This window comes from Lathyrus oleraceus, chromosome 6, assembly GCF_024323335.1.
Source record: "Lathyrus oleraceus cultivar Zhongwan6 chromosome 6, CAAS_Psat_ZW6_1.0, whole genome shotgun sequence".
Classification (NCBI taxonomy): Eukaryota; Viridiplantae; Streptophyta; class Magnoliopsida; order Fabales; family Fabaceae; genus Lathyrus; species Lathyrus oleraceus.
In genome coordinates this window covers 509,203,287-509,223,857 of record NC_066584.1, presented here as the reverse complement: position 1 = coordinate 509,223,857, position 20,571 = coordinate 509,203,287, and the positions used below count along the sequence as shown (strand labels likewise).

The 20,571-nt window shown below is 40.5% G+C and overlaps 1 non-coding gene across 1 annotated transcript; it reads left to right on the top strand.

Moving 5' to 3' along the window:
* The first annotated feature begins 18,862 nt into the window (after positions 1-18,862).
* Positions 18,863-18,970, top strand: LOC127099233 (small nucleolar RNA R71). The gene has a single exon (XR_007793762.1). It is a non-coding gene; the product is annotated as a small nucleolar RNA R71 (small nucleolar RNA).
* Positions 18,971-20,571: the final 1,601 nt, after the last annotated feature.

The following is a 20,571-nucleotide window of genomic DNA, read 5'->3' as shown; positions in this document are numbered from 1 at the left end:
GAGTGAAGAAGATTGTGAACTCCCCAAAGAATTGGCCAGACTATTGAAACAGGAGGGAAGGGTCATTCAACCTCATCAGGAAGAGTTGGAAGTCATTAACCTTGGTATTGAGGATGCAAAGAAAGAGATCAAGATAAGGGCTGCTTTAGAGGAAAAGGTCAAGAGAGGGCTGATCGAAATGCTGCAAGAATATGTGGATGTATTCGCATGGTCGTATCAAGATATGCCTGGTTTGGATACAAATATTGTGGTGCACAGGCTACCTCTCAGAGAAGATTGTCCTTCGGTAAAGCAGAAGCTTCGCAGAACTAGTCCTGACATGGCTGTCAAGATCAAAGAGGAGGTTCAGAAACAGTTGGATGCAGGTTTTCTAGCAGTTACCAATTATCCCCCTTGGGTGGCCAACATCGTACCCGTGCCGAAGAAGGATGGTAAAGTCAGGATGTGTGTCGATTACCGAGATTTAAACAGAGCCAGTCCGAAAGATGACTTCCCATTACCTCACATTGATGTATTGGTCGATAACACTGCTCAGTCCTCGGTTTTCTCTTTCATGGATGGATTTTCTGGCTATAATCAGATCAAGATGGCGCCAGAAGACATGGAGAAGACGACATTCATTACACCTTGGGCACGTTCTGTTATAAGGTAATGCCATTTGGGTTGAAGAACGCCGGTGCTACCTACCAAAGAGCTATGACGACTCTCTTTCATGACATGATGCACAAAGAAATTGAAGTGTACGTGGATGATATGATTGCGAAGTTTCAGACAGAAGAGGAGCACTTGGTAAACTTGCAAAAGTTGTTTGAAAGATTGAGAAAGTTCAAACTGAGGCTGAATCCAAACAAGTGTACATTTGGAGTGAGATCTGGGAAGCTGTTAGGATTCATTGTCAGTAAGAAAGGGATTGAGGTTGATCCAGCGAAAGTAAAAACTATTCGAGAAATGCCTGAACCAAGAACAAAAAAGCAGGTTCGTGGGTTTTTAGGGAGGCTGAACTACATTGCACGGTTCATATCTCACCTAACGGCTACGTGCGAACCTATATTTAAATTGCTAAGAAAAGATCAAGCAATCAGGTGGAACAATGATTGTCAAAAAGCTTTTGATAAGATAAAAGAGTATTTGCAGAAACCTCCAATTCTTATACCTCCAGTTCCTGGGAGGCCTCTGATAATGTACCTTTCAGTAACAGAGAATTTGATGGGGTGTGTATTGGGACAGCATGACGAGTCTGGTCGAAAAGAGCATGCAATATACTACCTTAGCAAAAAGTTTACCGACTGTGAAACAAGATATTCGCTGCTCGAGAAAACTTGTTGCGCTTTGGCCTGGGATGCTCGCCGACTAAGACAGTATATGTTGAACCATACTACCTTGTTGATTTCTAAGATGCACCCAGTAAAGTATATCTTTGAAAAGCCGGCTCTTACCGGACGAGTGGCTCGTTGGCAAATGATTTTGACAGAGTATGATATCCAGTACATGTCGCAAAAGGCCATCAAGGGTAGTATTCTGTCTGATTACCTTGTCGAGCAACCAATTGATGACTATCAGCCGATGATGTTTGAATTCCCCGATGAAGATATCATGTACTTAAAGATGAAAGATTGTGAAGAGCCTCTTGTCAAGGAAGGACCGGATCCCGATGACAAGTGGACACTGATGTTTGATGGGGCGGTAAATGTGAATGGAAATGGTGTTGGGGCAGTACTCATTAATCCTAAAGGTGCACACATACCTTTTTCCGCCAGATTGACTTTTGAAGTAACCAACAACGAAGCTGAGTACGAGGCATGTATCATGGGGATTAAGGAAGCCATCGATCTAAGGATCAAAACTATGGACATTTATGGAGATTCTGCTCTAGTGATTAACCAAGTCAATGGAGACTGGAATACTCATCAGCCGCATTTGATTCCTTATAGAGATTACACCAGAAGGATCCTGACTTTCTTCAAGACAGTAAAGTTGTATCATGTACCCCGAGATGAAAATCAAATGGCTGATGCCTTGGCCACTTTGTCTTCCATGATTAAAGTTCATTGGCAGAATCATGTGCCACATGTTGCTGTGAATCGACTCGAGAGGCCTGCGTATGTGTTTGCAGCCGAGTCTCTTATTGATGAGAAGCTGTGGTTTTATGATATTAAGAATTTCCTCAAAAGCCAAGAGTATCCTGAAGGAGCGTCAAAGAATGACAAGAAGACACTGAGAAGACTAGCTAGAAGCTTTTACTTGAACAAGGATGATGTGTTGTACAAGAGGAACTTTGACATGGTTCTGCTCAGATGCGTGGTTAGACACGAAGCAGACATGTTAATGCAGAAAGTACACGAGGGATCTTTCGGTACCCATGTTGGTGGTCATGCAATGGCCAAGAAGTTGTTAAGAGCCGGTTATTACTGGATAACCATGGAATCTGATTGTTTCAAATACACTCGGAAGTGCCACAAATGTCAGATCTATGCGGATAAAGTGCATGTACCACCAAACCCTCTGAATATTATGAATTCTCCTTGGCCATTCGCGATGTGGGGCATCAATATGATTGGAAAGATTGAACCTACTGCTTCTAATGGACATCGCTTCATCCTAGTCGCGATTGATTACTTTACCAAGTGGGTGAAAGCAACTTCCTATGCTAGTGTTACCAGACAAGTGGTTGCTCGATTCATTAAGAAAGAAATTATCTGTCGTTATGGGGTTCCTGAGAGAATCATCACTAATAATGGTTCGAATCTCAATAACAAGATGATGAAAGAGCTTTGCAAAGACTTTAAGATTGAACACCACAATTCTTCTCCCTACAGACCAAAGATGAATGGTGTTGTGGAGGCGGCAAACAAGAATATTAAGAAGATTGTGTAAAAGATGGTTGTGACGTACAAGGATTGGCATGAGATGTTGCCTTTCGCTTTGCATGGGTACCGTACCTCAGTGCGTACTTCAACCGGGGCAACTCCGTTTTTACTTGTGTATGGCATGGAGGCAGTCTTGCCAGTAGAAGTTAAAATCCCTTCTTTGAGGGTGATGATGGATGTAAAACTTGACGAGGCTGAGTGGGTTCAGCCCAGGTTTGATGAGTTAAATTTAATTGAGGAAAAGCGATTAGAAGTTGTGTGCCATGGACAACTATATCAGAGAAGGATGAAGAAGGCCTTTGATCAGAAAGTGCGTCCTCGAAGCTATTAGATAGGTGACTTAGTTTTGAAGAGGATCCTTCCTCCCGGTACAGATAACAGGGGCAAGTGGACTCCGAATTATGAAGGTCCATATGTTGTTAAAAAGGTCTTTTCTGGTGGAGCCTTGATGCTTACAACTATGGATGGTGAAGATTTTCCGTCTCCTGTGAATTCAGATGTAGTCAAAAAATACTTCGCATAAACTGACCCGCTGGAGAAAAGAAAAAAGTCCAGGCAAGAAAGAGCATCCCGGCAAACCAAGAGAAAAAGAAAAGAAAAAGGTTCGGGCAAAAGTTAGGGATAAAGAATAAAAATAATATGTACACCCGGTAAGTTGAAAACCTGCAAAGGCGGCTTAGGCAAAAATGGGTATCCCGGTGGATTGAAAACCTGAAAAGGCGGTCCAGGCAAAAGAGGGATTAAAGCGAAGACTACAGTCTGAGTTATCTGTACTTCATCGTGTTTCAGTGTCTACCAGCTTGAAGGATATGATCGGTCCAATCACTCTTCTCAGAAAGCAAAGCATTTGGGGGAAAGTGAAGATCTATGAGTCATAACAGAATTATAAAATAGTGGAATGCCGTGTTCACATTGTCAGTAGGATAGTTTATTTTCTCTTTTGGCGCAATTACCTCTTCCTAGGAATTGCTTCCTGATGTATTTGCCTTTATAGGCCATTTTCAATCAATAAAAGTCGTTATTCAGTCAAATTGCTCTCTTGTTTTTTTATTTCTACTATTTTGTTTGCAAAAAACGTCCAAATTTTTGATAAACATTGCATCTAAAAAACATGAAGGCTAGACAATGATGTGCGGAAAGATAAAACATCTGAAAATCATTTTGAATGTTGAGTACACTCGAGTATATTTTGTCCATACGATCCCCTGGGCCATGTATGTCTTGCCGTTTTGCAGGTTACTATCTTTGAATGATGGCTAAAGCAGATGAGCCAAAGTTTGTTCGAAGGAAGACCCTGTTGTTTCAACACTGTCCAGTCGTGTAAGGAGTTGGGTCGTCTAAGTCGAGTTCAAAATTTGTTTCCCCAGCATGGTCAAGAGGTTGGTGTTTTCCCAACAAGTGACTCCCCAGTTGAGTTGGTTTCTCTACCGTTCCGAGAACGTCAGATCAGTAAGTATGCTCAGCAGAATTGTTGTATGTCCCCACAGAGTTGGAAGATCGAATCAGAAATTGTGTGCTCAGTAAAGTGATCATTTGCTTTCCCAGCAGGAGTTTTCCTCCCTTTGCATCTTGCATATAGTAATCATCATTTGCATTCGCATTCTCAAATCGCGTAGCATTTCCATTCAGTGTGGAGCATTACGCTATAGAAAACTCAAACATATGCATACATGTATTAAACCTGATTGGACCATATCTCCGGAAGAGACGAATCATTTTTCAACATCAGTGTAGCATATTTGCAGCAGTTGCTCTTGGCAACATTCAGAATCGATAATCCCAGTGAGATTTATTTTCTCACCAGTCCGTGAAAGGAAAGCTTGAGTCTCTCCCCAGTGAAGTCACCAGTAAGTGTCTGCCTTATTTTGACATATGTAAATATCATCCTTACCATACCGGTAAGTGTCGTGTTGATCCCCGTAAATGTTTGTGCTTTTCTTTGATGTCGGCGAACATCATCTTTCGATGTCGGTAAACGTCGAATTCCAATCGTTGGCCATCAATAAATGGCATGTCTCTCATGGTGTCTACAAAAGAATCGTTCTGTCAACACTCGTGTGTGTCTTTCCTTTTTTTGGTGTGGGTAAACATCATTGTTCGATGTCGGTAAACATCAGCCGCTTGTTAACCATCGGTAAATGGTTTTGTCGTTTCAGATTCCCCAGCAGATTCGCTATCCGTAAATATCGAGTATTTCATTTTCGCCATCGGTAAATGGTTTCGTTTCATAAATGTATTCTTACCTTGGTGTATGTAAACATCTTTGTTCGATGTCGGTAAACATCGAGTTCCTTCCCAGTCATCGGTAAATGTCTAGTCTTGTTTCGCGTGTAAACATCTTTGTTCGATGTCGGTAAACATCAAGTTCCTCCCCAGTCATCGGTAAATGTCTGGTCTTGTTTCGCTTGTAAACATCTTTGTTCGATGTCGGTAAACATCAAGTTCCTCCCCAGTGAAGCCGCCATCGGTAAATGGCCTCGCTTTCCTTGATATCGGTAAATATCAAATTTTGTTTTGAAGCCGCCATCGGTAAATGGCCTCGCTTTCTTTGGTATCGGTAAATATCAAATCCCTAGTGAAGCCGCCATCAGTAAATGGCCTCGCTTTCCTTGATATCGGTAAATATCAAATTTGTTTTGAAGCCGCCATCGGTAAATGGCCTCGCTTTCTTTGATATCGGTAAATATCAAATTTGTTTTGAAGCCGCCATCGGTAAATGGCCCCGCTTTCTTTGATATCGGTAAATATCAAATTTGTTTTGAAGCCGCCATCGGTAAATGGCCCTGCTTTCTTTGATATCGGTAAATATCAAATTTGTTTTGAAGCCGCCATCGGTAAATGGCCCCGCTTTCCTTGATTCGTCACCTACAGAGTGCAAATTCTCCGGTTCTTTTGGTATTCAATCCCTATTTACCTTTGAATAGGGGCAGTTGCTTTCATCTGTTCAGGTTCACAGTTGATTGAATAGGGGCAGCTGTAGCACCTCAAATTTGCCCCCCTCATTCATGCATTCATTTTAGGTCATTTAACATTTCATATTGCATTTCATCATGTCAATCAGAATGGACTCAGTACAGTCAAAAGTCAAATGTTGGTCAACTAAGGGTCAAATGGCTAGGGGATGACTTGAGTTACTTCCAACATGTTCAAATGAGGACTATTCATCATTCGACATATCACTCTTGAAGGAACAAAGGCCCAGCGCACATGTTATAAATGTGGAAAGATGACATGAGCTGTCATGCTCGCTAGGCGAGCAGAATGGTTCGCCTAGCGAGCCACCAGAGTCTGAACTATCATGCTCGCTAGGTGAAGCCCACGCGTTTTAAAAATGAAAATATAACAGAAAAATCTTGGACTTGGACCTCTCTCATTTGAGCCCACAAAGCCACGAAAATCAGAGTATAAATTCTAAATTTCATTGAAACAAAACCCTAGAGAGAGAGAGAGAGAGAATTTTTGGTGCAGCCTTCAAACATCACTTTTCACTCTGACTCACACACTTCTCACTTCCGCCTCACACAAACCTTGACGGTGGCATTGCAAACCCAACGGTGCAATTCAATTTCAATCGATCCTCCCAATCAGGTTTGCCCTTATTTCCATTACTTTATGCTTTCAATTTGAATTTTCTGAATGTATGAGGTATTATGGGTGAATTTGGAAGAGTGGGTATCGTTAGGTTTTGCATTTGGTTTTAGATGTGCATGAGTGTGTAGAATAATGCCTTGAATGTTTAATCACTTCGTTGCTGAGATGGATACCATAGGGTTTGGGGTTTCTGAAATCGTACTGTTATCAATGAAGAACCCAGAACCCACAGGCATTCGCTAGCTCATCGCTAGGCGAGCCTGCAGCGAAGCTTCGCTAAGCAAAGTAGTAGCGATCACGATAGTAGCTATTTTTTTTTTCTGTTTTCTCTCCAATCTGTTTTGTGTTTGTTATGACATGCTTTCTATTGCATCCGGACACCTGTTTTAGTATGTATGTCATGTCTTGATGTGTGGATCCTTGCCCTCTGACTTTGAGTTTTGATATCCTTTTGATGCATTTGTTTGACAAGAGGTTTAGGCCTCCTACCCTTGGGTGTTTTTGTGAACTTTTGTGAACTTTAATGGCATGATTCATGTGGTTGCATTTTGATTTGGTGCAATTCTTGATTGCATCCCATCTTGTTATTCTAACGTGTTTGTTGAGTTTTTGTGAGGGCTCACATGACTCTTGAAGAGATAGCTTGCTTGGTATCCCACTTTATTTGTGGGATACCATTTGGAGATTTATTCTGATTACTTTGCTGACTTGCTTTCTTTGATGGTGCTAGCTTGAGAGACCTCTTGGTTTCTTGATTCTTTAGTTGCTGTTACTTCGGATCTTTATCCGTGTGGTAGATCTCTTAATCCCTTTTACATCTTTTCAGCATTTTATCGCTTTCTTAGCTGGAAGACCTCGATAGGAGGCAATGTTTTTGTGTGTTTACTTTTGTGCCCAAAGATCTCCAAGAGGAGGCACCAGTGCTAAAGACCTCCATGAAGAGGCAATTGACAGATAAAAGGGATTAGTAGTCAATCCCCCGTTATTCAATGTGTCGTTCTTTATGCTCGCACTACGTGTCGACGCTTCAGAACAAAAGCCCAAGATCTTTCGTCCGGTCAGTCAGCGGAGAGGGTTCCATCTTCTTGAATCCCCATTTTTTGTCATGAGCTCACCCTGTCTAGGGTTAAGATCTATGAGGCCTTATCCTCATTACCCTTTTGATCTACTCACCCTGACGTTCAATGTCAGTGGTTAAGAGCCCATTTGATTACCTTTCCATGGCTTGTTTGTCGAGGTTGATATGACCCTCTTGACTAAAGCCATACCCATGTATGTTTGAGCCCCCTTGTTGGTGTGTTTACTTTATGCTATAAGTTTTTGTGTGGTTGATGCGGTGTTTTTCGCAAGTATACGAACGCGTCAGAGTAATATAAAAGATTATCGAATCCACAGAGACCAAGTGTCAATCTATCGTTATCTGTTGTTATGGTGTTTATCAAAGGCAATCAAAATAGGTATTTTTGGAGTGTGCAATGAAAAGTAAAGTGTTGAATAATGATTAATTAATAAAGACAGGGTCGAATGTAATTCACGTAATTGATTGATAATCCATGTACTTGCTAATAGAGCTACTTATGGGCACTGTTTCCTACTTTGAAAAGGACTAATTTAACAGGAACTGTCGCTTTCGCGTATTCAGAACTGAGTTGTACTCCCTAATCAAACCCTCTTATTGTCACTTATAAAAAGGCGCGTATTGCGTTAGAGTAGTAAACCTATTTTTAAGAAATATAGTATCTTGACTAAGTTGAAAAGTATTATAACCTGGATTTCTTAACCAAAAGAGGTTCTTACGAACCATACTCTAAACTTATAAACGCGTCCGAAAATAGTTTTAAAATCTCTTTTCTTCTTAATGTTAAAATCTCCTAATGAACTAAACAAAGCGCTTTCGCTGTTTTTGAAATAGTTAAAAACAATTAAGTTTAAAAAGACGTTGAACGGCTTTCGATCTTACCCAACGGAATTGAAGTGCGGGAAAACTTAATTTGAAAGTTAAAATAGCCCTTAAGTGTTTCTACGAACAATTGTACGGATTATCGGTTCAATTATGATCCTTACATTCTAACCTTATAAATTTAGCTAGACATGGTAAAGTAAAAGTGCATTAAAATAAATAAAAGTAGTGCGAGTGCGGAAAGTAAATAAAAGTAAAGCGAGTGCAGGAAATAAATAATTTAAAGCGAGTGCGAGGAAATAAATAAAGTAAAAGCGAGTGCGGGAAATAAATAAAGTAAAAGCGAGTGCGGGAAATAAATAAAGTAAAAGTGAGTGCGGGAAATAAATAAAGTAAAGGCAAGTAATAAAAACCTGCTCCAATCGGAGGGCCGAGTAAATTGCAATGCGGAAAAGAAAATGGCGGTAGGATTAACTTCCTTCCAAAGTGCTCCAAACTCGATTACAGACTCTATCACAGAATTGATTACACAATTGTGGTAACACTCCAATGCGAAACGATTACCATTATAAAATACTGAATATATGCCTAAGTGAAACAAATTTGCTTCTGAGTTTGCCTTTGTTCTAAGTTTGGATGATTGTAAAAGTGAATTCGCGTTTCTATTTATAAACAAGTAAAAAGATGGAAATGACTTGGATGCCCTTCAACTTGAAAATAGGAGGAAACCGTTTTTCCTCTTGTGGCGCCCGCCACAAGGCCATGGCGCCCGCCACAAGTACAATATGGGGCGCCTTAGTGGAAGTAGTGGGAAAACGTGGGAGTTGATGGAAGTTGAATTTGACATGTCATGGCTTGGTCTGTGGCGCCCGCCATTGGGTAGGCCATAAGAACAAAATGCTGAATTTTAGGGTTTTTAACCCTTTTTCGCTCCTTTTCTCGATCGGGGCTCCGATTAAAGTAAAATCCTGAAAACAAAGAAAAACATAACAATAACACAACAAAATGATAATAAAACAACTAGAATGCATGTGAAATCGGAGTCAAAAATACGTAAATTTCGGTGTGATCAAACTCTCTCACACTTAAACCTTTACTTGTCCTCAAGCAAAACATTATAAAGCTCGTGAAAGAAAAACTGGTGTAAACGAGTGCTTCAGGTAAAAATTCTAAGTTCAAGTCGGGATGCAGTGATAGGTACTAACTGAGTGAACTAAGGGTATCATGATGACACTAATCCGCAAATACGGACATAAACTTCATTCCTATATTAACCAATCCATATTGTCCCATAATACCTAGGCCTGCCTCTTCATCTCTTTTGTGTCCTTTTCATTCAGGCGCAATCACATTAAGCCCGTTATCCGTACATGCTTCATAGTAGAGTGGCCTGTTAGTGATTATGATCAGAGCTTGGGGTTTCTGGAACATAAACATGTGTAAACCCTTTTATTGGACCCAACTGTAGTTGTGGGGGATCGGATCGTAATCCGCCCTACCGAGTTCAGTGCCAGATACCTCTGAACCAACTAGCAGTGGGTACTGCTTTTCTTTTTCTTTTTCTTTTTGTAGCAATTTTTTACAATTCTTTGGTTTAAATGACTTTGTGAGGGTCACCTATACCGGAGTTGCCTTTTTGCTTTCTTTTATTTTTTTGTTTTTCTGGATCATTCACTTATTTGCATCGGTCCCCTACGTAGAGGATGTGTAGGCCGGAGTTGACTGCTGAGATAAACTACTAAGGACTTATACGGAAATGATGATTAAGGCCATGGTATATGGAGTTTCGGGAATGATTCCTATATTTACGAAGCTTATGGTGCTAAAACAGATACTGATGTTTCGCAAAGTTCTCCCAAGTCACCGCATCCTTACTCAGAACATGTCCTTAAAACCTGAAAACTTTCGGAATAACACTGTTTTCTTTTGCAAAAAAAATTTGGTGGGGCTAAAGGTATGGGGAGGTAGGATTGTACTAAAGATCTACTGTATTTGGTGACTCGTCAGACTCATGCATTATATAAAAAAGCAAAATAAACAACTAAAAGGAAATAAACTATCTAAAAACAGTAAAGAAAAAGTGATAAAGGAAAACGAGAAAAGACAATAAAGAAAGGACGATAGAGTCTCCTCCCACACTTAAATCGAACATTGTCCTCAATGTTTAGAAATAAGATAAGGAAGAGTTACCTGGCAACCTATTGCTGACACCACTAGTGCCCTCGCCATCCTGAGGTGGACGACGGGATCGGGTACGACGACGGTCTCTCTGATCCATCCTCGCCTGCAGGGCATCCTGAGCGGTCCTCACCTCTCGAAGGTTACCTATAATGGAACCTTGAGTGGCTTCAATTAGTGCCATGTGTCTCTGGTGGTAGTTTTGTTGACGGGCTTGTGTATCTATGATCACTTGCAGAGACTGTAGAACAGTGTCGTAGGACCTGTCTGTCCTCCGCTGCGATTCTTGCATGAAGCGCATGTTATCCGTCATTTGTTGCTGGATGGTAGAGAGTAGGTCGTCACGCCTTTGCTCTCTAGCCATGTGGTCACTCCACATCTCCTCTGTAATATAGAAGCCATGAGTGGTACCTGCAGAAGAAGAAGATGGTGCGGTGTGTGGTGGTGAAGGATGATGAGGGGACACATGGGGTACGAGATCTCTCTCTCGTCGATCATATTCATCATCAGTGTCATGTCCCGCCTCATCAGGCATGTTAGGAGGAAGAGGACCCAAAACAGGTGGGGCATCTAAATCGTAGGTCCAATTCCTCTCATCACGTATATCTGTACGTCTAGTGCAAGGTAGAATAATAGATGGGATGGCTACACCATGAACCATAAGTGTATAACCTCCTTCTCTCCTTGACCGAAACAATTTCATGTCTCTCAAAAATTTTAAGTTAATTGTGCGAGGAGGTAAGGGGTCTAGGGTAGTCATCTCATTGTTCAGGTTAAGTGCCCGAGCAATAGACGTAATCAATCCACCAAAAGAAATCGGTCCCGCCTTATTCAGAGTTAAAATCATATGGGCGAGCATGAACGGAACCGAATTAATTCTCCTATTTGTGAGGCTTCCTTGCAAATATAGAAGCTCTCTAGCGTTAACCTTATTTGGATTCTCCCGGCCAAAAACAGTGCATGCCAACAGATATCTAAAAACTCTGATGGCCGGGTTATGGATAGTTGAGGCAAGAACTCCTTTAAAAGAGTTTATGGAAGTGTTTGATAAACGCTCCCAGAAGGAAAATACCTCAACAGACCATTCCGAATCCAAAGGGGCCTCACAAATAGCACCTTCCCCATGAGGGATCCCTAACAAGCTGGCTAGTTCATCGGTACTGAATTGGTATTCAACAGCAAACATTCTAAATTTGACAGTACCGACTGTGCTAGCAGTGTTAGGGTTGACAATATAAATTAAGGAACTTAAAAATTCGATTGTCAACCGCTCATAGGTGGGTTCTTTGTTGATAAATAAATTATGCAAACCTAAGTTGTCTAATAAATGGAAAATCCTATGGTAGATACCTGAAGTGTAGAGACAGTCTTCGTCAACATACCTTGTCGGGAGGATTTCCCGATTTTGCAACCGTTCAATAATTTTTCTTTGTCTCTCCCCCGGTTTCCCTCCTCGAAGAATGAATCCGTTAAACTCCATTTGAATGCTCTTGAAGAAGATGAAGTGGTTGGTGAAAAGATTGGATTTTTACAAAATCCGACAGATGAAATCGAAAATGGAAAATGGATTAGTGATTTGTGTGGTATGATGGTTAGGAAAGTATGAGCTTTTTGTGGGTTCAAGGACTTTTTTCCAAGGTGAAAAAATGGGTTTGGGAGGTTGTAAGTTGCAAAAATGGTGAAGAAGAGGATTCTGCCCCGACCATTTACAGACGCTGTGGCGGGCGCCAGGTCCTATGGCGGGCGCCACAAGGCAAAATCTGGTTGGGCCAGATTTTGGTCCTTTGGTTTGGGCTTCTCTTGTCTTTTGGCTTTGAGGGGTCTGGATAACATTTTGACTTGCGATTCTCCTAGTTTCTTTGACTTGCATAATTTTTATAAAAGTAAAGACGAAAATAAAAAAAAATAAAACTGAAACAAAAACAAAAAACAGAAATTAAATATAATAAAAATAACTGAAAAATTAAAATGCAAATGAAATAAATATAAAACATATATAGATAAAAATAGAAATACTAATGTAATAGTAGTAGTTTATATAATATTCAAATGCGATAATATAAAATGAGTAATGCAAATACGAGAAATATATAAAAGAGAAATAAAATGAAATGAAATAGTGAGATCAAGTAGTAGGGGTGTCGTCTGCCTGAGTGGATCCACGGAGCACGGCTATCTCCTGCCTGAGCTCTGCGATCTCCTGATATAGACAATCGGCTTCAGTAGCATGGGTGAGATCAGACACTCCCATCTATAAAGTTAGGTCCGCCACTTCCTGTCTAAGCTCTGCAATCTCTCTACGGCACTCAACAATCTGGGTGCGGATGTCGGGTGTCTGCAATGAAAGATTATTAGAGAGAACAGTGATTCTGGGAGATGGTGGTATAGGTGTGTATTCAGCAGCGGGTGGTGATCTTGGTTCCTCAACGGTCTCTCCCTGGCCCTCTAGAGCATAACTCCAATTCATTGGATCATGCACACTGGTCATCATAGGGTCTGGCAGTGTGAAATAGTGAATAGCCTCACTGTCGACTAGCAATCGGAACTGACATGGGTGGAAAGAGGCTCTCCTCATCAATCCTCTGGTCAAATAGAAATCGATGTCCATGGTAGTGTATCCACAGTAGGTCCGAAGATGCAACAACTTGCGAGACAGACCTAAAGCGACAACAATCTGTGGGATGATTCCACCAACATGGATGACTCCTTCGGTGGATCTGGAGATACCGCTGAGATTGTTTAATAAGAAGTTCCCACATGCTACTGGGTGAGACTGGGATGCACAAAATAATAGGAAGATCTCCTCTTCACTCAGTAGTGTCTCTGCATCCGGTCTTCCCAGGAAGGAATGTGCTAATATCATCTGAAAATATCTGAAGGCTGGGTTATGTATGACATAAGATAGCCGCGTAGATGGATCTTGGCTTCCGCCACCTGATATATCACTCCAAAACTTCTCCACTTCCTTACCCAGGAAATATCCCAAAGGTGTCTCCGGGATAGCATCAGGAGTAGTCTGGAAACCCAATAAGTCGCCGAACTCTTTCTGGCTGAAGGAGTACTCAACCCCGAAAAGTCTGAAAGCAGCATACCCATCTGGTCCAGAATATGGGTCGTAGTCGAATGAACTCAGGAACTCCAAAGTCAGGTTCCTATATGTGTTACTCAAGTCATCAGTAAACTCGTCCCAGTGAAGCTGGTGGCTAAGGAATCAGATATTAGGCTCGATACCCAGTGCCTCCATACAATGCTGATCAGGGTAACGTGTGGGTGCCATAGGGCGCTGATATAAAGCAATGTATCGCTCCCTCTGAGCATTATCTCTATAGGCAACATGCATGTCATCAAAACCCTGCATCCTGTAAAAGTTAAGGAAGTGATCCTGAAAATGCAAACCATTCAAATCTTAGTCTTAATGAAAAATATGACAAAATAAAATAAAAATAAAATTAAATAAATGCGAAAAAGTAAAATGAAAGAAAAACCATGGGTTGCCTCCCACACAGCGCTTGTTTAGCGTCAATAGCTTGACGATTAGAATCTATACACCTGTAGTGGGAATTGGTGGATCAATCAGGGTGTGGCTCGAGTAGTATGCTGGAATGTCTCCTCCTTCGTAGAGCTTCAGTCTTTGTCCATTTACAATGAATGGACTACATGTTTGGTTCTTGATTTCTACGGCTCCGGATCTCAGAACCTTGGATACTTCGAAAGGACCAGTCCATCTTGAACGTAGCTTTCCAGGGAAGAGTCGTAACCTAGTGTTGAAAAGGTGAACAGAATCGCCTATATTGAAGTTTTTCTTTACTATTCTTTTGTCGTGATAGGCTTTTGTCCTCTCTTTATATATCTTTGCATTCTCGTAGGCAGATTGCCTAAGTTCTTCTAATTTATGAATGTCTAGGATACGCTTTTCTCCAGCGGCTAGGTAGTCTAAATTCAAAGTTTTAATGGCCCAATAGGCCTTATGCTCTAACTCAAATGGTAAGTGACAAGATTTTCCATATACTAGTTGGTAAGGAGTAGTTCCTATAGGGGTTTTGAAAGCGGTTCTATAGGCCCATAATGCTTCTTGAAGCTTCTGAGACCAGTCTCTCCTAGAAATAGAAACAGTTTTCTCTAGGATTTTTTTTATCTCCCTATTAGATACTTCTACTTGGCCACTAGTCTGTGGGTGGTACGGTGTTGCTACTCTATGCCTAACTCCATATTTTCTTAAAAGTTTGTCAAATATTCTCGATATAAAGTGTGATCCTCCATCGCTTATGACTAAACGTGGTGTTCCAAATCTAGGGAATATATAGTTTTTAAATAGTTTGATTACTACCCTAGTGTCGTTTGTGGGTGCAGCTATAGCTTCAATCCACTTAGACACATAGTCTACAGCTACTAAGATATACCTGTTTCCTAAGGATGGTGGAAAAGGTCCCATGAAATCTATACCCCATACGTCAAAGAGTTCTACTTCCTTAATGTTTCTCAGAGGCATTTCATCACGCCTTGAAATGTTTCCAGTGCGTTGGCATCTATCAAATTTGACAATGCAAGCATAGACATCACGCCACATGGTAGGCCAGAATTGGCCAGCTTGAAGAATCTTGGCGTATGTCTTAGAGGTGCTCGCATGTCCACCATAAGGTGCAGAATGACAATGCTCGATAATATTATTTATCTCTTCTTCTGGAACGCAACGGCGAAAAATGCCATCTTTACCCCTTTTGAAAAGGAGCGGTTCGTCCCAATAGAAGTTTCTCACATCATGGAAGAATTTCTTCTTGCGGTGGTAGTCAAGATCAGGGGGTACTATATCAGCAGCTAGGTAATTAACGAAATCTGCATACCAAGGTACGTTACTTATTGCTAAGGAATTTTGGGGTTGCTCATAAGGATCTAGGTTATCATCTTCAATGGTTTCTACTTTAGCTATCAGTCTATCATAGGCGAAATCATCATTTATGGGTATTAGTTCTGGTTTTAGATGTTCTAGCCTAGAAAGGTGATCGGCTACTACATTTTCAGTGCCTTTTTTTATCTCTTATGTCTAAATCAAACTCTTGTAGTAATAGAATCCATCGGAGTAACCTGGGCTTGGCATCTTTTTTACTTAATAGGTAACGAATGGCAGCATGATCGGCGTAAACAATAATTTTTGCTCCTACTAGATAAGATCTAAATTTGTCTATAGCGAAAACTACAACGAGTAATTCTTTTTCAGTTGTTGCGTAGTTAAGTTGGGCAGCATCTAGGGTTCCACTGGCATAATAAATGACATGTAATTTTTTTTCTTTCCTTTGTTCTAGAACAGCTCCAACTGCGTAATCACTAGCATCGCACATTATCTCAAAAGGTTCCGACCAATCGTGCGGTTTCATAATGGGTGCAGATACTAATGCTTGCTTTAAAAGATTAAATGCGTCATAACATTTTTCGTCGAAAATGAATTCAGCATCTTTCATTAAAAGTCCAGTTAAAGGTTTAGTTATAAAACGTCGATAGAATCCAGCGTGTCCAAGAAAGCTTCGGACTTCTCTGATGGTTTTTGGTGGTTTTAGGTTTTCTATAACTTCTATTTTAGCTTTATCTACCTCTATACCTTTTTCGGAAACTATATGTCCTAAAACTATTCCTTCGGTTACCATGAAATGACATTTGTCCCAGTTTAGCACGAGGTTCACCTCCACGCATCTCTCCAGGATTTTCTCAAGGTTAGCAAGGCAATTGTGGAAATCAAATCCGCAAACCGAGAAATCATCCATAAACACTTCCATGATCCCATCTAGGTAATCTGCGAAGATTGACATCATGCAGCGTTGGAAAGTAGCTGGAGCATTACAGAGGCCGAACGACATTCGTCTGTAGGCAAAAGTTCCATAGGGGCATGTAAAGGTAGTTTTTTCTTGATCTTCGGGGTGAATAGGTATTTGGAAGAATCCAGAGTATCCATCCAGATAGCAGAAGTAAGAGTGTCTGGCTAGACGCTCCAACATCTGGTCAATAAATGGTAAAGGGAAATGATCCTTCCTAGTTGCTTTATTTAATTTTCTATAATCTATAGACATCCGCCATCCTCCTTCTAAACGTTTCGCTACATGTTCGCCTTTATCGTTTTGCACGACTGTGATGCCTCCCTTTTTAGGTACTACATGCACAGGGCTCACCCACTTACTATCCGAGATCTGGTAGATTATACCTGCCTTAAGTAACTTAAGAACTTCCTTTTTGACAAGATCACTCATTATAGGGTTTATTCTTCTCTGATGTTCCCTAGAGGGTTTTGAATCTTCTTCGAGCGAAATCTGATGCATGCATACGGATGGGCTTATACCTTTCAAGTCAGAGATATTATATCCTAAGGCTGAGGGATATCTTCGTAAAACGTCTAAAAGTTGGTTCGTCTCCTCTTGGCTCAAGGTAGCACTAACTATAACTGGACGGTTCATCTTTTCATCGAGGAACTCGTATCTCATGTTCTTAGGCAGTTCCTTAAGTTCTAAGGTTGGTTTCTTAGGGAATGGCATAGGATCTGGGGTAAGGGATAAACATTCGTAAAGGTTATCATCGATGTAGGGTTTCTTAAAGTCATCATCTTCCCTTATGAGAGTTGATGGTAACTTTATTATTTTTATAATTTCTTTTTGTTCTAATTCTCTAACACATTCATCAATGATATCTAAGGCATAACACGAGTCTCCCATCACAGGTGCCATAAGAAATTTCGAAAGTATAAATTCTATTTTCTCGTCACCTACCTCAAATGTCAACTTTCCTTTCTTGACATCTATTATGGCTCATGCAGTCGATAAGAATGGTCTACCTAGAAGAATTGGTATATCATTGTCCTCTTTGATGTCCATGACGACAAAATCAGTAGGGATAAATAACTGACCTATCCTAACAGGAACATCTTCTGAAATGCCTATCGGATATTTAACAGATCTATCGGCTAACTGAAGTGACATCTTAGTGGGCTATAATTCTCCTAAGTTTAATCTCTCACAAACTGCTAAAGGCATTAGGCTCACACTAGCTCATAAGTCTAGAAAAGCTTTTTCGATGACATGATTACCCAAAAGGAAAGGAATGGAGAAATTTCCAGGATCTTTATCTTTCTTTGCTAATTTGTCCTCGGAAATAGCATTACATTCCAAAGGCTTCGAATCGTCAAGTCTACATTTGTTGGTAAGGATGTCTTTGAGAAATTTTGTAAGAAGGTATTTGGGTGATGGCTTCTGTGAAAGGGATTTCTACATGAAGTTTTTCTATAACTTTAATAAATTTTTGATACTGTTTATTGATCTGGGTTTGTTTGAGTCTTTGCGGATATGGTATAGGTGGTTTATATGGCGGGGGTGGTACGTAAGTTTTATCTTTAGGTTCTTCTCCTTTATCTCGACCTTCCTGGTTTTCAGGTTCCTCTGGTTCCTTTACTTTGTCCGGGGGTTTGGTACATTCCTTGGAAGTTTCGGGTTCACTCAATCTTGGGTTTGGTGGCTCATCATAAGCGTTCCCACTTCGTAGGGTAATGGCATTGGCTTGTCCTCTCAGATTTTGTTGAGGTTGTCCAGGGAATTGTCCTCCAGGTGTAGTCTGAGGGGCTTGGTTTAAAGCTACCTGAGAGATCTGGGTTTCAAGCATCTTGGTATGAGTAACTATTTGGTCAACCTTGGTTCCTAACTGAGTAATCAATTCGTTAACATGAATGTTTTGGTTCATGAACTCCTTGTTTTGTTGGGTTTGAGCGGTGATAAAATTTTCCATAATTTTCTCAAGGCTCGGCTTTGGTGGCACAGGTTGCATAGGTTGATTTGATCTTGGGGCTTGATAACCAGGTCTCGGAGGTGCATTATTTTGAATAAGGTTATTATTTTTATAGGAGAAGTTCAGGTGATTCCTCCATCCAGGGTTATAGGTATTTGAATATGGGTTCCCTTGGATGTAGTTCACTTGCTCAGAGTGGGTTTCGTTTAATAGACTGCATTCTGCAGATTGGTGTCCTTTGGTTCCACATATCTCACAATCCGATGAAACTGCGGCTACAATATTCGGGTTTATGCACATATGCTCGACCTTAAGGGCTAATGCGTCCATTTTAGCTTGCATCATGTCTATAGAGCTTAGTTCATGCGCTCCTCCTTGGGCTTCCTTCTTCTCAACTGTCGCTCGTTCGACTCCCCATGATTGATGGTTTTGAGCCATATCTTCGATGAGGGCACTAGCTTCAGGGTAAGGTTTGTTCATCAGAGCACTGCCTGCGGCAGCGTCGATGGTCATCTTTGTGTTGTAATGAAGTCCATTATAGAAGGTTTGAATGATTAACCAATTTTCTAAACCATGATGTGGGGCATGCTCGTAACAACTCTTTATATCTCTCCCAAGCTTCGAACAACGATTCTCCTTGGTTTTGGGTAAATCTAGTTATATGGTTTCGAAGAACGACGGTCTTACTCGGGGGAAAATATCTAGCAAAAAAAACTCTTCTAAGGTTATCCCAAGTCGTAATGGAATTGGGTGGAAGGGAATCTAACCATGATAGGGCTTTATCTCTGAGGGAAAAAGGAAATAATCTTAAACGTATTGCCTCAGGAGAAGCTTCATTGGTTTTAAAAGTATCTGCTAATTGAAGAAATATTTTTAAATGTTGGTTTGGGTTCTCGGTAGCGAGACCCGCGAATTGTCTCTATTGCACTAATTGCAACAGGGATGGTTTAAGTTCAAAATTATTAGCTGGTATGGTTGGGTTTACTATACTAGAACTAGGTTCTTCGTTAGATGGTTGAGCGAAGTCCTTAAGAGGTCTTTGTTTTGATCTTCGGCCATAGCTCTCTTAATTCTACGAAAGAATAAACGTGCGCGAGCTTAACGTTCAGGTTCCGCCAGAGGGTATACTAAACTTAAACTTCCGGTGCTGCGAGTTCTTCGCATTGACCGGCGGGAAATAACCTAAGTCTAAACGATATAACAACAGGAAAATGAAATTTGACGAAATTGATCCCTGGCAACGGCGCCAAAAACTTGATGCGGTGTTTTTCCGCAAGTATACGAATGCGTCAGAGTAATATAAAAGATTATCGAATCCACAGAGACCAAGTGTCAATCTATCGTTATCTGTTGTTATGGTGTTTATCAAAGGCAATCAAAATAGGTATTTTTGGAGTGTGCAATGAAAAGTAAAGTGTTGAATAAAGATTAATTAATAAAGACAGGGTCGAATGTAATTCACGTAATTGATTGATAATCCAAGTACTTGCTAATAGAGCTACTTATGGGCAGTGTTTCCTACTTTGAAAAGGACTAATTTAACAGGAACTGTCGCTTTTGCGTATTCATAACCGAGTTGTACTCCCTAATCAAACCCTCTTATTGTCACTTATAAAAAGGCGCGTATTGCGTTAGAGTAGTAAACCTATTTTTAAGAAATATAGTATCTTGACTAAGTTGAAAAGTATTATAACCTGGATTTCTTAACCAAAAGAGGTTCTTACGAACCAGACTCTAAACTTATAAACGCGTCTGAAAATAGTTTTAAAATCTCTTTTCTTCTTAATGTTAAAATCTCCTAATGAACTAAACAAAGCGCTTTCGCCGTTTTTGAAATAGTTAAAAACAATTAAGTTTAAAAAGACGTTGGACGGCTTTCGATCTTACCCAACGGAATTGAAGTGCGGGAAAACTTAATTTGAAAGTTAAAATAGCCCTTAAGTGTTTCTACGAACAATTGTACGGATTATTGGTTCAATTATGATCCTTACATTGTAACCTTATAAATTTAGCTAGACATGGTAAAGTAAAAGTGCATTAAAATAATTAAAAGTAGTGCGAGTGCGGAAAGTAAATAAAAGTAAAGCGAGTGCGGGAAATAAATAATTTAAAGCGAGTGCGAGGAAATAAATAAAGTAAAAGCGAGTGCGGGAAATAAATAAAGTAAAAGCGAGTGCGGGAAATAAATAAAGTAAAAGCGAGTGCGGGAAATAAATAAAGTAAAGGCGAGTAATAAAAACCTGCTCCAATCGGAGGGCTGAGTAAATTGCAATGCGG